The sequence below is a fragment of the Triturus cristatus genome, chromosome 9 (genome assembly GCF_964204655.1).
Source record: "Triturus cristatus chromosome 9, aTriCri1.1, whole genome shotgun sequence".
In the NCBI taxonomy this organism is placed as follows: domain Eukaryota; kingdom Metazoa; phylum Chordata; class Amphibia; order Caudata; family Salamandridae; genus Triturus; species Triturus cristatus.
This window is the reverse complement of record NC_140592.1, coordinates 365,628,039-365,649,165: the sequence shown is the minus strand read 5'-3', so window position 1 is coordinate 365,649,165 and position 21,127 is coordinate 365,628,039. Positions and strand designations below refer to the sequence as shown.

Genomic DNA, 21,127 nt, shown 5'->3' with positions numbered 1-21,127 from the left:
TAGTATTGGAGGCTGCTAGCTCCTAGAACCCCACGCCTCTTGTTCCCTCCTCCACACAATTAGTGGAGTTCTCTTATGATTAGCTTTGTATTCTTGCCTGCTCTCCAGAAAGCAAAGCTTGGAGGAAAAGTTGATCCGTCAGGGCTGGAAGGCAGCCACAGACTCCCTGGGACCACAGGTGGGCCAGTCCAGGCCCTTGCAGCACCTGGAGAAAAAGAACAGAGGGCAATGGGGTACCCCACACCTTGTCCCTAACAATCCGGAGGAAGGTTGCTTGCTTTTCTTGTAATCCATGCACACCAAGTGAAAGGAGCCACTGGAGTGAACACATCCAACCTCCTACAACCCTGGTTGGGCTTGGACAGTCAAATGAGCCATCATCGCGACTTCCAGGTCAGCCATCATGGTCACAGTACCGTGCTGGCTATAATCCAGGGACTACACCCAGGCCCTGGTGGCACCCAGGAGTGGACGGCTCGACAACAAGGGGGTCCAGGGTTCAATGCCCTATTAATTCAGAGCAAGTCTACATTCACTCCTTGTAATCCATGCACATCGAGTGAGAGAGCGGGCCATTGGTGAAAATGTAACTGACCTCCAGGAGCGAGCGCTAGACTTATAGAGTCAAATGAGTCCTCATTGGAACTTCTAGGGCAGTCCAACCATCTGCAAAAGAATGCATTGAGCGTGAACAGATGTCAGGGTTTTTGAGAAACCAGATGCCCAGAGGACGGCCATCCGATTGCACTCTGACTTTTGAAAAGAAATTCCGCTCACGCTCTGACCTGCGGCCCGTTCAGGTCCTCTGAACCCAGCGAAGCAGGGGCGATCTTGTTGGTCCTGCAGGACCTCATCCGGTGCACTTTGTGCAGGATGGAGAATGGAGCCCAGAGCTTCAACTCCAGGGCCAGCCAGAGTTCTGACCTGGGGCCCCGGTCAGAGCTTCTTAGCCCGGGCAAGCTGGGTCCCCATGCGGGGCACTAAGAGACAGGGCGGGGCAGGTAACAGACCCCAGGACCTGGAGCTTTCACCCCAAGGCTCAATCAGAGCTTCTCATCCCAGGCAAGCAGAGGAGGCCTTCCTGGTCCTGCAGTCCCTTTCCGGGGTACCTTGAGACACGACAGGCCGGGGAATGGAGCTCAATTCCAGGGTCTTCCACTTCAAGGCTCGCTCGGGCCCAGTCAGAGCTTCTGAATTCAGACATGCAGGGAAGACCTTCCCGAGCCGGAGGGAACTAGTCCCGGGCACTGTGTAATACAGCAGGTCGAGGAAGACAGCCCCGGGCTTCGGGCTTCCAACCCCGGGCTTGCTGGGGCTCTGACCTGGGGCCTGGTGAGTGCTTCTTATCCTAGGCAAGCAGAGGAGGCCTCCCCACGACCCCACCCTGGGCACTTTGCAACATGGCGCATCGAAACCAGTTCCCCGGGGTCCTCACTCTGGGCTTTTCAGAGCACTACCCATGCCTGTATACGTGCACACAGAGTGAGAGATGGATACATTCGAGAGGATATACCTGACCTCCTGGAGCCCTGACTGGGCTTCAAGTTTCAAATGAGCTCTTATTGAGACTTCCTGGGCAGCTTGGAATTCTGAACAGTGAGTCACAGGAAGGAAATTACGATTTAAAAAATATATATTTTAAGTACAAAATGTTACCAGTGGCTTTGGCGTGGCACATTTTGCACCACCCATGTAGGCATGGTTAAGGGCCCCTAATTTAAATTACACCTAGGCCTACTTTTGATCTGTGAACCAGCTTAATCTGAATTCAGCACAGATTCAGTCACTACCACCCTCTTCAAGTGGCACGTCATTTTGAACCTTGTCATTGGGGTCGGCGTTTTGGGGTTTTTACTGCATTTTGACTCTTGTTGATATTGCAGCAGAAAAAATACTATACAACCCACCATTCCAGGAACGTGAGGAGTGTGCAAGCAAGGCTCAATACCACTCACGTTTCCCATTCTACATTCTTCATTCTGTGAAAATCTTTCCCCAGGGGCTGCGGTGTAGGCTACAGACACTGTTTAGCTGTGAAGGGCATGGGGCATTAGCTTCAGATTTTGCTGCTGGGCACTGCTCCACTCGTTCCCTGTTGTTTTGGGGTGGTGCTGAGACTCACACCACATTGACCGATGGCCTGTGATTATACCCCCATTGCTGGATTCGGGGTTGTTTTGCCCGGATGTATCTGCATGGACTGGAGATGTTAGATAGATTTAAGTGTTGTACAAATGTACTTGTGTTGAATCGCTCTATGGTGTTGCTAACTTTGATGCATAAATTTCTTTAAGTGTGAATAAATTAGACCTGTGTAGTAAACATCTCAACAAAGTAATATTCACTTGTCATTGCTTTGTAGGTGGTGAGCAGTTTGGAACCCAAGTGCATACATACAAGCCTATGAGAGGAGGAGGTAATACCTCCGTCAGACCCTGGATACTATGGGGCCAGAAGAAGTGGGATTTTAATAGGGATGAAGCAGGAGGATAAGTGCATGGGCTCCAAAATCCAGTCTCTACTAAAGTCAGATTCTAATCTGACCCATTTCTACCAGAGTAAAGACGTACACAAATAACAACTGAATAAATGAATGCATGTTATTAATAAAAGGCTTCAGAAAGATGCTGTGTCGTTAGGTCGTATTATGAGGAACTAGAAACACGGAAATATATATATGAATCTAGTCTGCCTTTGAATTCTCCAGTTTAGGATGCGTTTCTGTTCCATTTATCAGTAACACTACATTGTGGGTTTGAGTTACAAAACCCTTGGAACTCGTAGTTTAGTCCATCAAGGCAGATTACAGATGGTTCAAAAGCATGCACGTGGCAGGGGTGAAGGCTAGGGATAAATGTCAGTGTGGGATCCATGGAAAGGCAGACAATGCACCACAGGAAGGTAAGACTTCAGTCCCGAACTGACAGGAAAACCCATAAGTAAATTGTTTGAAGACAGATGAATGGTCTAAGAAGCTTTTTGATACAAGCCTTGCCGATATTGCAGGACTTCAGTCTGGACCATCCTGCACCCCACAGAAAGTGCAAATAAATACTAACAAAATCTACAAAGAAAGATTAAGACAATTCTGTCTAGAGTACTTGCAATATTATTGCTTCAAGTTTGGCGTATTTCTAGAAATATTGATTGTTTTAAGAAATAACAGCATAGCGAGTCAACAAACAGTAGCCAATACTTTCAATATCTTCAGGGCTTTCACATATAAAAGTATGTTACAGATGAGGGGACTTTTAAAAAAAACATACCGACTGAAATGGTTTATGAAAAGCAAATTATGTGTTCATTTAATAGCAAGAAGCTGGATTAAAGCACTCTAACACGCACTAACAAAGCATGTGTTCAAGATGGAAGTTAAATAGAAGACATCACCAAGCACTCCAAACAGATGACATTTTAAGGTGCTGCCATGCAAACACTTGTAAATGACAGCAATATAGTATTCAGGCAAATATGGAAGTTTAGTCATTTTAAATCATGGTGACAAAGAAAGAGTCAGATACCAACTATGTGACACATCATGCAATAAGATCCATTACACGGCTACAGGTACCATATGTCCACCCCAGCTTTACTGATCACACTCGTACAGGTTGAGGGAAAGGTCCACCACTGGGGGCCTGGCTAAGGGGAAATCTGCAGGGGTAACTCACATCCTGCAGATAACAGTCACAGGGACAGTGGGTAAACACGGGCACAGAGTGAGTATACAAAGTCTCCCGAGTACAAAGTGGACAAGGAGAGCTGCATAGGAACAAAGGGCTGTCAGGATCAGTCAGCATTATTAGACCAAATGTAAGGACATGCAGAGATGGGATGAGGTGGAAAGTATTGAAACTAACCCTCTCCTTGTCCCTATTGGAACTTCCTCCTTTGCATTAACCTATGATGAGGCTTATGTGACACCGAACACATGCAAAATACCACGGAAATTGAATATGCTGCCCTATATGAAAAAAATGTACTTAACATACAGTCAAAAGTTTATCAGCAGGAGTATACAGTGAGCTTTTAAACGAGCATAGTGCACCAAACAAACTTTTGGCACAAATAATGCGACTGGTGGATTGGCCGAACCAAGGGTTCTTTAAGATGCGAGGAGTTTCCCTATGAGACGATTGATTTCAATAGCTTTCGCCCGATTAAGTTCTCAGTTCAGATCCACCTCTGCAGGATGGGTTAAAACCAGATCAAGAGGTGATATTTTCTCTCGATCAAAATAAAAATACAATACTCACCAGAATCCAAAGATAACTGCTTTTAAAATGGACCTCAAACAGCATTCCTAAAAGACCTTTCGTGATCTGTACCCATCTACTGCGTTTCATCTTCACTAATCCAACACTACAGTGATAACACCATCTTGTTTACGACATGTTCTTTGGTTATCGCACTGGTATTCCATGTCTTGTCTCTGTAAAGCACTCTGCCATCGTGTCCAGAGTTTTACTGCCCAATATAAGAGCCTACACGAATAATGTAGTCATAGTTTTTTTTCTAGAATGAATCCATCCCACAAAGGTTACCTGTGATTTACTTGGAGGCATAAACTCTATACTTGACTCCCATTTTAATTTACAAAAAGTGCGTGCACAAGGGCATTGCTGTCCCAAACCTGTGCAATCACCGACAGTCTTCTATAAATTCATTTGGTTCCAACGTTACACAAAGTAACATCATACTGAGGCTGCCATTCACATTTACCCAGTATCCGAGGCTCCCCAAGCTGGTGGAAATGCAATTGGTCACGCCAATTAAAATGCAATTTACAGCTCCACTTGAAATCATTACATTACAAGCTTGGGCTGGTTAAGCGTGAAGAAAAATCTGCGCTCCCCCCCTAGGCCCTACAGGAGCACAGAGAGGGGAGCCCATCATGTCGGAGCGTGCTTTGTTACTTAGGCAAGCAGGCTTGTCAAAACGCAGGTCGAGGAGCCTGGGGACGCCGCCTCGTGCATCACACTAAAGGATAATGGGGCAGATCTCCTTGGGAAAGTAGGAGCAGAGCCAGCAAAAGAAAAGGCAAAGGGTAGGGTGTCAGATCAGGGTTGGTACTGCCATGAACTAGAAAAACAATGATGCAGGCCAGGCTTGAGGTACATTAGGAGACATGTTTATGGGGTTCAAATTCTGGAGAAGCAAGTAATCCTTGACACCAGAAGCAAGAAGGACTGTAGAGCACGGTAAGTTACCAAGACTTTTTCAACATGTGAGGTCCCCCTGGACTCATCTTGCATAGGGCGTACGTCTGCCCACAAGGTTACTTACCTAGGACACCCCTACACCCTCAATATCCCCCCTAAGTGCCTGTGCTGCTAGCTTTGGCACCGACACACCTGTGCGGGGATTGGCCGTAAAGGCCTGTTGCCAGCGTGCACTCCAACACCCCTGCACCCTGTAGCCGACTTGCTGGAAGCACCCCTGCAGGGCCCTGTGAAACTGCTGTCCCCACCTATCCCAAGAAAAAACGATGCTGTCTATGGACCGTAAATGCCCCACCAATCATGACTTCACCCACAGACCAAGGTCGCTACCATAAAGTATGACAAACACTGATTCCACTGCAAGAAAAAGAGGTTAAATACAAATGAGCATGAACCAAACAGTAACACAAACATGTCACTTAAATCCTGGAAGCTGAAAATGAAAACAGTTAGTAACCTGCAACAGGAAAACATTAGCACCAGCAACTAACCGCTGCTTAACGGCGATGGTGGGAAGGAAAAAACAAAGGTTAACTATGCCCCGTGAGGGAAGCCGGCAGCTTCTGTGTTCCAGAGCGGCAAGCGGTAAAAGAGACCGATTCGCTGCTCCGCCACCCTATTTCTAGCACTAACCCGTTTCCCGGCAACCCGGAAGATTTTAACCGCTTAGCGGTCCCGCACGCCTGGCGATCAATGCCTGTGCGTCTTGTAGGCTGGTGCCGGCAGCGTCATACGGCACCAACACCAGCCCAACAGGCTGGGACCGGCATCCGGCCATAGGTGCTTCATCCCCTAGTCGGGGTTGCCTTGTCATTGGGGCAATCAGACTGGTGATGAAGTGAAAGAGCTGTTCTTGTGTACTTTACAGGAATATTAGGGGGTGCTGTAGTTCAGACCTGAGATTCATTAGTGTGGACTCAGTGCTGGTAGTGGCACAGTAAATACAAGAGGGCCTTCAGACCTGGAATAAGGTACAATAAAAGAGCTGCAGAAGTTGCCACTTGAGCAGGATGTCAGGCTCAGAGGCACAGCGGTAAAGCAGCATGTAAATTCACAATGCTAAATCATCAAAGACACACATCAAGATTGAGGTACACTGGCCAATCTGCTTGAAAGGTCTCACTACAGGACTGGGGCAGGTGAAGCATTAATACGACAAAAGGATAGTGTGTTGTCGATTGGGAAAGAGGTACAAGTGCAAAGACACTTGGAAGTCCCTCTAAGGATAAAAGAGGGGAAGCTTGTTTATGGTACATCGATTGAGTTGGACCTGCTCCCCGCAGGTGAATAAGCAAACGATGATGTATGTCAGGACTGAAGAACTTTAGCAGACCTATATGACGAAACCAGAATCCTCGATGGAGCACCAAATGCTAGCACAGGCTTCACATCAGGAATAAGGTGCATTGCAAGGCTGTGGTTCAACCAAAGTAAAAGCACTGTTACCAGGTCAGCATGGAGGACTATTAACAAAGTTATGTGTGAAGGTCCCAGGACTTGGAACAGCAGGCTTGGTCCACGATAGGACTGAGTTACATTACCTTTGTGTGGCAACCCTAGTAAAGGATCAGCAGAAGTGGGTCTGGTGCTCCTGTAGGACTAAGGAACATCAGTACAGCCTAGTGTACTGGTCCCAGTAGGCTGTTAGGAGCAGGGTTGTAGGCCCCATACTTGAATGGCAGGTTTTGTTTGTTTTGTTTTTGCAATTTTATATAGCGTGAGCTCAGCCCAAGGACATTGGAACACTTTACATGAGCACCAGATTACATTACACACGGTCATATATATATATTTTTTTATGCACCATATTAAATGAGTTGCCTATAACAGCAAGATGTTAAGCAGACGCAGGGACTCAAACCTGGTTACCCCAGTTCCAAAGTCGGCAGGTATGTTAGCAGGACCACGTGTAGAGGCCCCTGTGAGCAGTACCAGATAGGATATCGAGGTTGCAATACAGGAGCAGCACGTTTGGTCCACGTTGGGCCTGGGGTATAGTAGCAGAGTCTAGTGTGGAGACCATTATTAGTTAGGTGTTTGAAGATCCCAGTGCTAGAACAGTGGGAAACAAAGTTGGGAGTAGGGTATATCCGCATGGCCTGGAGAGGCCGTCCCAGCATGGTGCCGGCTGGGAGAGGTAGGTTTGTGGAGTACTGGAATAGCAGGGTCTCCACAGTCCAGGTGGAAGTGAGGTATATTAGTAGCACCTTTGGCGGCAGTCCCACTGAAGCATTAGCTGAGGACTGTGAGTAAAGGGAGTGTGCAGGCTCCTCTACAGAATTAGCAGAATGTCCACCCTGGGAGTGAAGTAAAGCGAAGGACCTTGCATGACTGCATTCTCACAACCACATTAGTGGAGTGAAGGTATGTGGGCAGAATTATCCAGTTGGGGAATGGGGTGTAATTGTAGGGTAAGTGCAAGGCCTACTGGTCAGGGTTGGGGAAACGTACCAGGCCAGTGTGCTAAGAACTAGCATTAGCAGATTTGGTGAGTTGCCATAAACCAAGAATTGGTAACAGGGATCACATACCAGAACTATATGAAGAATGAGTTATGAGGTGTACTGTGAATTTAAATGAAATGTTAATTCGAACGGTCCCCAGTCCAAAGAAGCCGATTCTGCCTGCCAGGTTTCCTCATTTCACACAAACGCCACTCCACAGCCCTCTCTCCAAGAAGTGGCGCCGTTTTTAATGCACGCGCCCCTGCTTGCGTGCGTAGCCGCTGCTTCCGCCCGTGGGGACGTTCGGAGTGAGAGGCTTTGAAGACCGGCGGGGGCACTTTCGAGGAGACCCAATAATAGATTGTTAAGCACACTTACCCGGGAGCACTTTTGCACTAAAAGCGGATTTCAATGCAGTTCTTTCGCCATCCTATAACCCGTCTAAGCCGGAGGACAGAATTTTCGCAGACCCCATCTTGGGATCAGGAACAAAGCTAAAGGGGACAGAAGGGCGGGCCGCGCTGATGGACAGGGCGGTGAATGGAAGTAATGGAACGGAGTTACAAAGGGAGAGATGCCACCCAGGCGACAAAAGGGATGAGCCTGGGGGTGAAGTGACAGTACAAGAAACGGGCGACAGTAAGGGGGCAGCGTGATGGGTAGGAGAAAGAAGAAAGAGAGAAGAAAAGAAACGTAGACAAAAAGTAAAGGGGCGGGGAGAATTTGAAAGAAAGATTTGGGAGTGAAAGAATAAGGAAGCAACAAGGGCAGGATTAGTGTGAAACAGAAAGCGAAATGCCTTTTTTTTAAAGAAGATGTGACAAGTCCACAATCCGCTACGGTGCTCATTACAATTTGGGCAGTATAGGTGAGGTATTTAATTTACCACACGTGGTAAGTACCATTATTGCAGGGTGATTTATTTTACAGGCCAGGTGTAATAAATACCTCCCATTCTGAGTTATTTAAGGTGAAAACAAGGCACAGCATGCAGAATCGGGTTTTAATGCATCACATTCTGCATGTTCTGCCTCTTTGCCAGCCTCTTCCCACAATACATTTTGGAACGTCTGTCATGCCAGAACCCATGGGGGCAAAACCGCGAGAGTGATAATTATCCCACAGCCCTTAATTCTGATTCAAACTAGTTTAAACAGTGATTGGAATTGAGCCCTTAGCTCGCAATGAGGGCCTCTGACGTGATGTGCTAATGCAAACTCAACACTGAACTACGTCTGCCCGTGTTACGAGTGGCCCTGGTGGGGGATGGACTGATCCCCACGGCATCGTTATTTTTCCTCATTCAAATGGCAGATAACATGGGTTTTTTTGAGCTTTCGGGACCAAAACCTGCATGGGCCGCTATTTAAAGCCTCTTTTACTTAGGACATTTCAGCAATTTTGACCTGCTGAAATTCACCTGGGGAAAAAGCGTGGGATTCAATACTTACTGCTTAACACTTACTTTCAATTCCTATGCAAATGTTTGCACAGGGACTTGAAAAAAAGCCGCTTATAACGAAGGCACGAGTGGCATCGAAATGGAGGCGAAGGGTCCTTGTGCAGAGATCTTCACTTGAACACCACAAGAGCTGGCTGCAACCTTAGCTGGGAAGCAGAGTTGAAAGACATGACATTTCAAATGAGGTGTGAGCGTGCACGTAGACTTGGAAGGGCTTCTCTCTGGGGATGGTCTTACAATAGGGATCACCTCATTAAAGAGCCGCGTGCTGATTTGATACGAGGGATGGTATGTTCAGAGGAATGTTTTAATGGCAAGGAAAACCTCCATGGGAGGGCAAGAAATACTCATTAGGGCAGATGACTAACAAAATGAAATACGTCATAGTAACGTTGGGTATTAAAACTCTTTGTTACCCAAGAGTTGGAGTGCTACAGTCGAAATAAATTCTCATTATGGATATCATTAAAAAACACGAAGAAGACCACAGCACAAAAATGATATCTACAAGGAGATGTACGGTGGGAAGGAATACCTTCCAGATGTTGCCGGAAAACTCTACACTGTACTGAAAACGCATGACCTTGTGGACCAAGCATCCTAACAACGTTGATTTTTTTTTGATTTTTTTTACTGAGAGGTAGGAAGTTCAAAGTTAACTCCTATGCTTAACACACCTAGCCAGAACAGCTTCTGTCTTCCTATGCAACAAGAACTCCCATTGAACAACTAACAGAGACCCCGCAACCCACATTTCCTGTTGGTGGCAGAGGGGGGAGGTGCTTCCCTGTGCAAGCTCCCAAATTCTGGAACAGCAACCCACAGACCTTTCAGATATGGTCCCCTCTTCAATCCTGGCCTCCAGAAAGCTCTGAAAGCCACCCACTTCTCTCCAGGTAGCCCTTTAAACTGGACACAAACGGCAATCTTATTTCTGCTCCATTGCAACCTCAGCGGAAGCTGAGGCACGCAGCCTGAGGGAACAGAGTTTGTAGCTGCAATATCAATCCTCATAATAAATGAGCAGGACTGTGGCGGTCCCTCTTACAGAAATATTGCTCTTTTTAGACCCTTGTACCAAGTTCAGACACGCAGCAGTGCACACTACGTTTGTGTCAGGTTCACATGCACACCTTTTAAATGTGTTAGGGTGTAAAGACCCACAGAGAAAGGAAAATGCATTGAACTGCCATATTTTGCACCTATCGGAAGGCGTCAATTGTTTGTGGCAGCGTTCACAACCAATCCTGAACAATGCATCTCTACTCCCCACAGATAGACTACAAACCCATTTCGCCAGCTCTTCCACTGGGCAACCATCAAAATATACTATCCACCGATAATTGAAATGCAGCACACTTCTCCATATGCTTAAAGTTCAACTAAGATCATCCCTGGCCGAGAATGACCATGCCGGCTGTGTTACTAGGCAATTGATGCCATACACACGCACTCACAACTCGTAGATACACAAGTTTCCCACACTTCCGAAACAAGGAATGCACCCCCAGTATTTCAGAAGAAGTCCGTTGTTTGTGTTTGCCCAGTTTATCTAAAACGCTAGAGTTCTCGGAAGGCATAAGGGTTGCCGATTAATCTGTTACCACTGCAGAGAGATCGAGGGGGGGAGAGCGAGAGTTGAGATGGGAGCAAAGAAGGCAGTGAATGAGAAAGGAATTAAGGGAATGAAAGTAAAATAATGAAAAGAGGAAGAGGAGTGTGAGAACAAGGAAACAGGTAGAGGAGCAAAGTGAAGCAAGGTAGAGGAGACAAAAGGCAAAACACTAGAGACAGAGCAACTGATGATGCTATAACCGGGGGTAAGGAGAAAGAAGGATAAGTGGCAAATTGGTGACAAATGAGAGAAGAAAATGGAGACAAAAGAAGGTGAGAATAGCAGGAGAAAGCCGTAAGGTACATAGAAGAGAGCAAGTTAAGTAATATCAGTTAGAGATGGAGTAATGTGTTGTGGGGGGTTTCATAATATTCTTCTGGCACATGAATACTCCCCATTTTTTGGTTAAAGACACTTGGTAATGACAATTCCAACTCTGTGATGCATCTGATAGCATTCACAGCTATAAATGGCACATTAATTCAAAGTTTTAATCAACAACTGATCATGCCACCCCTGGGCAGCAACAGTACCCATTTGATTTCGAGACTGGCTCTTCTTAGAGTCCAACAATGGCCTCCCGTACTGCTTCTCACAGAAAATGGCATCCATGTTTGCCTAGTATGTAAATGCTTAAACACAATGCAAGGTTCAAGTGCTGCTCCCTAAGTTTTCACACTGTATTTGGTTATTGTATGTAATTCATTCCTACAATACTCAAATGATCTCCTAGAGGCTAAGTTAACTAAAAACTCGAAATGTTTCTGGCACATAGTGTCTAATAAGGGCTGCAATAGGCTAATGAGACCAGAAATCCATGCTCAGGCAGACGACTAGGTTACTGATTTTGGAGCCCTCTTTAGTGACTCCTCAAGCAGAACTGACTCTGAACCCTGCCCAGACTCTGTCCACCTTGAAACTGTTAAGTTAAGTGTGTCTAGTATCTTTTTCTCCTTAAAGGACACCAGGAAAACTATAGATGTGCAGAAGGTAAACAAAGCACCTGGCCCCAATAAAGTTCCGGTTGATCTTTTTAAATCTGAAGTAGATGTGTGAGTTTCCTATATTAAAGCTGTATCCAACGCTATTCCTGCAGGCGCTCCGATCCCTGAAATATGGTAAGTTCCAGTCCATAAAAAGGGGTTGCGTACTGACCCTGGAAATGATTGTCCCTTCAATCTAATAGACTGCCTCCAAAAGATTTTTTGCAGACAGGAGCTAGATAAACTAACAACTTGGCTGGCAGAAAAAACATCCTTAGCCAATTTCAAGTGGGGTTTAGAGAAGGCATAAGCATAGTTGATCAAGTCTTCCAATTTCTTTTGATTAAACGGAGGACAGTGGCTCTTCAAGGGGGTAGTCTTCATGTAGCCTTCATGGAACTTTGTGCAGCTTTCAACAGGGTCCCTAGGAATTCCCCGGGAAGTACTCAGAGACTTAGAAATCCCACCTGACCTTCCAGATAGACTTAGGCGGCTGCATTCTGATAACTGGTTATGGCCAGGTCAGGTGAGGACCCAGTGGTGCACTCATCCCTAGAGTTGCAGTGATGAAAGGGGATCGCCAAGAGTGTGTTCGGGCCCCCACATTGTTTTTATTTTTCATTAATGGATGTATAACATTTTTATTAAATCGTAGCAATGACTTCCCTGTCTTGGCTGGGAATAAGGTGCCTGCTTTCCTTTTCGCTGTTGATACTTTGTTGATACGGAATAGACCAAGATATGCCTGTAGACCCTTTTAAAAAGAATGGTGTTCGGGCTCGACTGTTCCCATAAGGAGCAGGGTCAAGACTGATTTGCATATGGCTGGGTCCACCCTGGGGTGGAATAGTGAGCAAAAGAGCAATGGATTAAACTCCGAACTCTTGACTGGGAGTGAGTGGTTGAAACGTTTCATCACTCCGTTTATCATCTTGTTGTGTTTGCTATGTTCGCTCTAAGTGGCCAAGGGTATGCCCAGACATGGGTATCTAGCTCGCTGTGCCCTGGATTTGAATTAGCCTGGCTGATGAGGGGTGATACCCCCAAACCGGTCCCCAGATGCTTTTTTCCGGTCCAGGGAGGACCTGGCCTGGCAGTTCGGGCTGGACTGTTCCCTCGTGGAGCAGGATCAAGACTGGTTTGCATATGGCTGGCTTCAACCTAGGGTGGCATAGTGAGAAAAAGAATGATGGATTAAACTTAGATCTCTCGACTCAGGAAAGTGGTTAAATATGGCTGGGTCCAACCTGGGAACAACCATTAATCACCCTGTTTCAGATGTGGGGCCACTGTCATGCCACAATGTTAGAGAAGGTAAAGAAATGTTTTTCTTTGATCCCTCTCAAGACTTACACAGAGGACCCCTATATTACCAGTTTGATTAGACTTGGCCCTGAAATCTACATCAGACTATGCAAAACTGTGGCCCAATTCTATATTGGGGTGAGTATGGACAGTTAAAAATCTCCTACTGTACAGGGAGGGCTTCCTAGATATCGTGGGGAAATCAGGGTATGCTTAAGCGACCATGGCTAAGATATGTAAAGAAGGCATTAATAGAGATGGGACTTGAAGACTTTTGGTCTAATGCCGATTCCTTCCCATCCAGTGCAAACCGTGTTATCAAAGAAAGGCCTTGGCACTGTGTGAATCAAAAACACCAATTATCATCCTCTATCCTCTGTGGGCGGTTTGACTAATGAATTTCTTTTAATTAACTGGGACTTCAAATTTGATGACTTTTTAACCCGTTCCCTGCTCATGACGGAACCACTCCGTCATGAGCCACGGGCGCCGTGTGCTCATGACGGAGTGGTTCCGTCATGCTGCGGCCGCTCCTCCCACGCAGCGCTAATTCCCCGCCTGTGCGGGCGAATAGCGCTGTGGGCGGAGTCGTGACGGAACCACTCCGTCATGAGCACAGCTCGCCCGTGACTCATGACGGAGTGGTTCCGTCACGAGCATGGCGGCGCCGCACTGCCCCCAAACCCCCCCAGCGCCACGGCGGAATTCGTGCCGCGGCGAAGGGGTTAAATTATAATTTATATACAACCATGGTCTTCTAGAAAATTTATATTAAATTTAGACTAGAAAAACAGCTTCTTTTGGTAGTAAATGGTTATCAGTTGGACAAAATACTAGCAACTGCCCAGCCTGTTTGTCTCAAGATGAAACAGAGGGGCATATCTTATTTTTCTGCAAAACATATAACAGACCAAGATCTAAATGGGTAAAGCCTCTCTGCAAACTATATGGGATCAGACATTATTATGTTACATTACGAATATATAAGAACGATACGAATCCCGCTGTTGTCTTTGCAATATCCGAATTTTTATATTCAGCTAGGATTGTACAAAGTAAAGCTTTAAATATGGGCTCCAGGAACCTCCTCCTACAATAATTGTATAAAGAACTTTTAAATCATGTGAGGTTTCACTTTGGGGATGCAGGGGATGTGGTCTATTCTAAACATTTATACTATTCTCATTTAATTAATTTTTTTAAAACTTTGTATCATGTTGTTTACGAGGACTGGCAATGTTAGCCTGTCTTGGTTGGGAATGAACTGTGGGTTAACACATAGGGCTCATTTTACTTAAACAAATTTATTTCAGATAATTTTATGACTCAATTTTGTATGCTTTTATGCATTTTTAAAATTGTTTGTAATTTTGTGATTTTATGCATGTAACTATTAATGGATGTTTTAGCCGAACTGACAAAGTAAAGGTAATTAATTCAGTTCAGTAACTTTTAATTCTTTTTATTTGTTTGCTGTGGTCTGCATTACCTCTAATTCTACTGTATGAATAATAGAAGAAGGCCCATAGCAGGGTTTGCAAGCACTGCATATATTTATAATAGAATACAATACAATTTGTGCATGATGTCCTACCCTTGGGTGTGTTGTGGGAACACCAATGTCTGAACTCCTGAAATACCTGGTATCCCCAGGCCTTTCTACTGCCACTATTGAAATGCAGGTTCTTGGAGGTGCCCCACATAGTGAATTGCATCCACCTCCTCCACTGATTTCCTTCCCCATAGATTTATTTTCCCATCTTCACTTTAGGAAAGAAGACGGGTTGTGATATCAGAGCTGAAAAGCATTATGGAAGAACCCAGCATCTCCAGCACGAATTCCAGGACAAAATGGCGCCTATGACCAGGTTAGCTTCTGTACTCAGCAAGTGGTAATTATTCCATACTTTCAGACTACAAAAACGATGGCAAAGCATTTGCGCATACCATTGCAAGTAAGGTCGGGCAAGAATGTCCCTTGGCCGCTCCATTTCCCTTATGACGTGAAATGGACTGCAATGTGTGATTTGCAATTTTCAATGCTAATTGTGAATTTTAAAGCATTTTTATGTGAATTCTGAATTTGGACTTTGCCTTTGTAAAATTAGTTGCACTGGCTTTGAAAACTAGGCCATTATCCGCCTACGTTGTAACGCACCATATGGAACTAGTGTTATGATTGCCCTACTCATAAGTATTCGCCAGACGTACAAGACTGAACCAACCCATGTTTTTTCAAACTCAAACCCTTAGAACGCTTCAACAGGCACATTAATCCATCCAACTATTTAACCTGTCCACTCTCCAACACAAAATGATGGCTGTCCTTTGACCCTGAAAGCTTCCAAAATGGACTTCCTTTAAGCGCAAAAAGATAGATTACATTCTCGTACAGAAGAACTATTTTCTGAGCCCTAGAATATCCATCCGCAGGCTTTGAAGTGCATAGAGTGGTGGCCTACTCTGAGCCTTAGACCAGTGCCCTAGCACCCCAAACCTCCAAATCTCTATTGAGGCGTCCAGCCTTTCACCAATATAATAGCTATCTTAGAGACCCCAGAATGGCTTTCCTTTTGGGTCCCAAACATAATACAGACTATTTGGGGTAAAAGAACGACTCTCTTGCTCCACAAGAGCCTTTCTCTCCAGTTTCATGGCTGTCTCACCCTAAAAACCGCAAGAGCCATCTCCTCAAACCCCAAAATAGATTCCTTCTAAAAATCTATCGTCCTCCAAGCTCCTGCCCAAAATATGTTCACCTCGAGCAGCTACTCCAGATTAACCACTATGATTTAATCCACATGGAGCCCTGGAAGGATAGCCCTGTGAGCTTTACCTGGCCCTTGCTTGTACGCGTGAATGGCACTCACTCAAGCTCCAGCTGTGTGTGGGAGCTCCAGAGGTGAGACACTCATTCCACTATAACAGGAGACATTTGAAGGGGTGGATTGGGCTGATGCAGCTGGCTACTGGGCAGCGGAAAGCAATGGAGAGCAAGGTACATGAAAAAGAAATTTCGAAGGCAGAGTGAGGGGGCAAAGTAGAGGAACCGTAGGCTAGAGGTGGGGAAAAGCAGGTGGAAGGCTTTAAGAAATTGGACAAGGTAAATATTTAGCAAAGTAATAAAAAACTGAAAGAAATATTTAGGTTTCATGCCAGAAAAAGAGGACAGTTTTCAATGGTGAAAAAACATATAAGTGAGACATACAAGTTGAGGAACAGGAAGGAGCTGGACAGTAGACTGTGTGAGCAGAAGCGCATGAAAAGCAAGGGAGGGGAAGTGATTTGTAGAGGAAAGAGCAAACATGCAGCTGGGTATTGGGGAAGTGGAGAATAAATGGCGGAGAAAGGGAGTTGTGAAATGGAAGAGTTGGGACTGGCAAGGCCAATGCACAAGAGCACATGAAAATGGTGAAAAGATGGGCAAGGGAGATAAGACAAAGAAACCTAAATGGGAAAGGATTGGTAAGAGCTAGGAGGAAAAGAGGAAATACCAAAGAGCGAGAGTGGCATGGTAAAATAAAAGAAAAATGTATCGATGTAATATGAACTGGACTTCATAGTATAAGCTTAAAAACATTGCATTTGACATGATTTTTTTGTTACAATTACAAACAGATCTCAGTTGCAGGGCCATTAACCGCCCGAGCTGCCTTAAAGGCTAAGAGGTAAAAGGCAGGGAGATGGCAGAGACGAAAGGGAAGGAGCAAACAAAGAGGTCAGAAAGACATGGAGGACGGACACAGACACTGGGAGGGGGAGAGAAAGGGGGATAGGAGGACGAGGGTCCAGTGGGTGACCAGCGCGCATGGATGTGTAACAGGTATTGAGCGAGTGGGAGCGGCACTGGTGGACAGTGCAGTGCGATGAGAGGATCAGAGGGGGCTTGGAGGAAGTGGCAAACAGTCCAAGGATTGGTTGGGGGTGGGGCAGAAATAAAGAAAAGAAAGGAAATGGCATACCTTTACAAAACGGAGGTGAAGGAGATGAGCAGAGGAAAGATAGAAGCCGAGAGAGATGTGCAAGACAGAAGAAACAGAAAAGGGAAAGTGCTGAAACTGGTACAAGGTAGGAAGGCACAATGAACATGAGTGGATGAGGAAGAGAATGGATATAATTTGAACATGTGGAGGGAGAACAGACGCATGGGAAGGAATAAAACCATGACGGGAAAAGGAATGTAGAGATAAAGAAAGACATACGAAGTTAGTCAAAGAGGGAGAAGATGAAAGGCAGTATGAAGAAATAGAAAAAGATGAAAATGGAAGTAAGAGAGAAGAAATAATATCATACATATGATTAAAGTTAGAGAAGAGGAGTAGATAAAAGTCACGGGAATGAAGGTAATACGTTGATACGTGCAGGGATGTTGGAAAGGGAGAAGTAATGGCACACAGGGGTGTTACCACTGATGGACAGATGAAGGTAAGGCATACGGAGGTGTAACCATTGATGGAAGCGACAAGAGGGCAAAGAGATGGAGGAAACAGAACGATGGGCATAGTAACAGCATAGGAGGTGGAGCCGGATTGAGAGAAATAACGAACTAAAACGGAGAGAGAGGTGTGGAAAAGGAAAACCAATGAATAAAAGAAACAATACGCGGCACCTGCGGGTGGTGTGGCACAGGCTGTGAGGTTCTCATTCTCACCCGAGCTGAGGCAACGTGCGATGCAATTTACACGTCGCCCAGCTGCCTCGCACTTGTGAGGCCGTTCTCGCCCCCCTCCCATCTTCTCGCACGCGCAGTGTCGCGCGCCAGTCAGCGTGCCGGCAGACATGCTCTGATCTGCCAGGGCACGACAGGTGAGAAAAGCCCGCCTCGGCAGCGAGCAGGAGGAAGGAGTCCGTTGCCAGCATGAAGTAAAGCGCAGCCCCGTGAGCTGAAACATAAAGAATTTGTGAGTCGTGATCTCCCAACCACGATTTTTCCGGGATTCCGCCAAAACTCATTTCTGCGTCACAAGCCCCGATACGGCGACCTTCTTTCCCATTCTTCCCTAGCTTCCTGTTTTTGTGTGCGATCGCCATGGCCAAGCGTGGACGGACTACGGGGCATATCAGCAAGCTGGCGATTAAAAATTATCGCTGCTTTAGCGTCCGTTTTCGGACGAAAAGCGGCGATAATTGTATTGCTTAATCAGCAAGGTCACGCTAACGCGTGATTCCTTGCTTTAGCTCCCTTTCCCATAATGCCCACCTTTGCATCTCTAATGAGATGCAAAGTGGGCGTTCTGTCCCAAAATAACTGGAGAAATGTCGCTAACCGACATTTCTCCAATTATCAAGGGAATCGCTAACAGGCACAGCGATAAGAAAAGTAGCGCTAACCACAGTTGACGCTACTTTCCTTACGCCTGCTTTCACCCTGACTTAGCCATTATATCCAATGTAAGGTGGATATAATGGCTAAGTATGCCCTGCCTTATCAGCAAGCTAACGCCAAAATGTGTGAGATTATCGCTGGATTTCCAGCGATAATCTCACTTTTGGCTGTTAGCGCGAGGAATTTTATCGCTTCTGAGATAAGCGTTGCTAATAGCACGCTATCTCAGCGATAAAATTCCACGATAGCCGACGATAATTATCCTAGCGCTAAGTGCGCTTAGCGATAATTATCGCCGGCCCTTGCTGATATGCCCCTACATTTTTTTTTTCAAACAGTGCTTCATATTGCACATTTGCTACTTTTAGGCGCTGTAAAAAAAAAAGGTGTTGTAGTTACTTACATTATTGGTACTCAATATCCTGATCCCATAAAGTATAAGGTTGGGTCGACCTTGGTTGGATTAAGGGCACAAGTCTTAAAAAAGAGAAGTGAGGGGACTAACCAGGTTAGACAGTATGCAAGTGGCATCATGGCTCATGACTTCACGGCACGTGACATCGAACTTGGCATCACAGAAAGTGACATCACAAGAAGTGGCATCACAACGCGTAACCTTACAAGAGGTGACATTAAATCTTAACACCTCAGACATATGTTTAGCAGTTCTATCATAAGTATATTTGAGCGCATTACGAGATTTAACAACAAAGATTTTGCGTCAGGGTTATGCCAAAAAAGTGACGCAACCCCAACACAAAATCTGGGCCTCAGTTTATACATTTATTTTTTTTAACTCTACCACAAAGAAATTGGGAGCAAGGAGAAATGTGGCAGTAAATATGTTCTGCTTAATTGGTTGTTAAGTCTGCATTTTAAATCTCTTATGGGGTTAAGGCACCTGATGCAGAGATCTGTGTTTGTCTAGTCCCAGTTTTGAATCTAAGTAGCATAGAGGGTTAATATGTCTCCTGCACGGCACATCATGTAACATGCAGATGATAAATTTTTATTTTATGTAGCTAATGTAAGCTATGTACGTCGGTTACTGTTTTTAACTCAACTATCCTTTTGTTAGTTGCAGTGCATAGATTGAAGTCCTTCTAATGTAGCAAAGTGAGCTATGAAGGACATGTAACACATCCAGTACATTGATTTACACACATATGATTTATTGTTACTGTACAATGCTTAAGTGTGATTAAAGCACTCTGACACCCAGCATTGGGATGAGTAGTGCTGTAAAAGTAACACAAAAATGAGTGGCATTTAAATTATTTGTGTAAATACTGGGACAAACCAACACTTCTGCATTCATATCTCGTATATACAGGGACTAAAAAAGTGAAAAGCATGCCTCTCTTAAGTACCTGTGAAGTAATAAGCGGTGAGGCTTTATTTCCCCTCCATTGCATTTAGGTGTGATCCTCCACATAGCTCTCAGCCAGGACACTTGAACAAAAGGAGGACTGAAGTCCTATTAACTTTGGCCTTTGTTTTGAGCCATCTGGAATTTAACATAAGAAACCCCCCTCCCTGCCTGCACGCTGCTGCTCCAAAGGAAAGCAGACAACGTACAGGCATTGCTGAAAGTGTCCCACTGTCTGAAACCTACACCAGGGCAAATTCTGCATATTTTAGTTGGGCCCAACTTCTTGGTAGGGTGGATGGCGTCCACCCTGTGAAAATAGTGGATGGATGCTATACACCGTGTACCCCCGACTTGTGCCCTGGTTGGATTCAAAATTGAGATCTGGTGGTCCCTGCATAGCGCAGGAGTAGGTGTGAATTGACGGAGGCATTATATCTGCTTGTGCAGCAACATCTAAAAGCATTACAAGCATATGATGGTTTCAATATCGTCATATCCTGGGGGTAGAGGGTAAGAGGCAAGTCTGTCGTATAGCCCGTGGTAGAGGGCTATACCGGTTGTTAAAGACCCTGACCCCGAGTTATCGAGGGAGAGGCCCTTTAAAGGGCTATAAGGCTATTAAGGCATTCCACCCACTAAGGGTAGAATGTTCTAAATAAAAAAGGGAGAAACATGAAGACAAACATTGGAATGTTGGAGCTCCCGGCTTATACCAGCCATTAAAGCCCGGAGCGACTCCATTGTCTTCAATGGAGCTCTCTACATTCCAATGTTCTAATATAGCCTTATAGCCCGCCGTAGCAGGCTATCCAGGCTATTAAAGGCCTGCTCCAGCGTTAAAGGCCTGAGCTACAAAGGGCTATAAGGCTATTAGAACATTCTGCCACTAGAGGGCAGAATGTTCTAACAAATAAAACAAAGGCTTCAGGGAGCACGAGGGGATTGAAATCCCCTCAGGCTCCCTCAAGCCTTTGTTCACAACCACAGCTGTGAACAAAGAAACAGTGGAATGTTGGAGATCCAGGCTTGTACCAGCCATTATAAGCCCGGAGCTACTCCATTGTTTTCAATGGAGCGCCCAACATTCCAATGTTCTAATATGACACTTATATTGCAAGTCTGTCTAGCTTCTTTTTCTGGTCTCAGTGGGCACTTTTGTACGTGTAGCACTCCAGCAACCTCGTTTTTGTGGCAGCAAAGTGGGACTACAAGGTCATTCGAAAGACTAACTTCTGCCCACAGTGGTTGAAGTTTAATATATCATGCCGAATGTGTATCAGTTTAACTGTCCTCCTGTCAATGCTCAATTAAATTTTAAGATATTGTGTTTGGCACACAGCTGACAAAAGCAACGGCTTGGCATATCTGGAGCCATATTAGACCATTTATTTGCCAGGA

The 21,127-nt window shown here is 45.4% G+C and overlaps 1 protein-coding gene and 1 long non-coding RNA gene across 5 annotated transcripts in view; one reads left to right on the top strand and one right to left on the bottom strand.

Annotated features, from left to right (window-relative positions):
* The window catches only part of LOC146797953 (uncharacterized), a 242,856-nt gene extending 240,207 nt beyond the window's left edge, over nucleotides 1-2,649 (top strand). The window contains exon 5 of one of the 3 annotated variants that reach the window (XR_014968566.1): nucleotides 2,363-2,649. This is a non-coding gene — a long non-coding RNA (uncharacterized LOC146797953). The remainder of the gene's footprint in view (nucleotides 1-2,362) is intronic. The other 2 variants (XR_014968569.1, XR_014968568.1) reach the window with 2 other exon arrangements.
* TEX264 (testis expressed 264, ER-phagy receptor) overlaps nucleotides 1-21,127 on the bottom strand; it is a 570,054-nt gene that overhangs the window by 233,756 nt on the left and 315,171 nt on the right. The window lies entirely within an intron of this gene.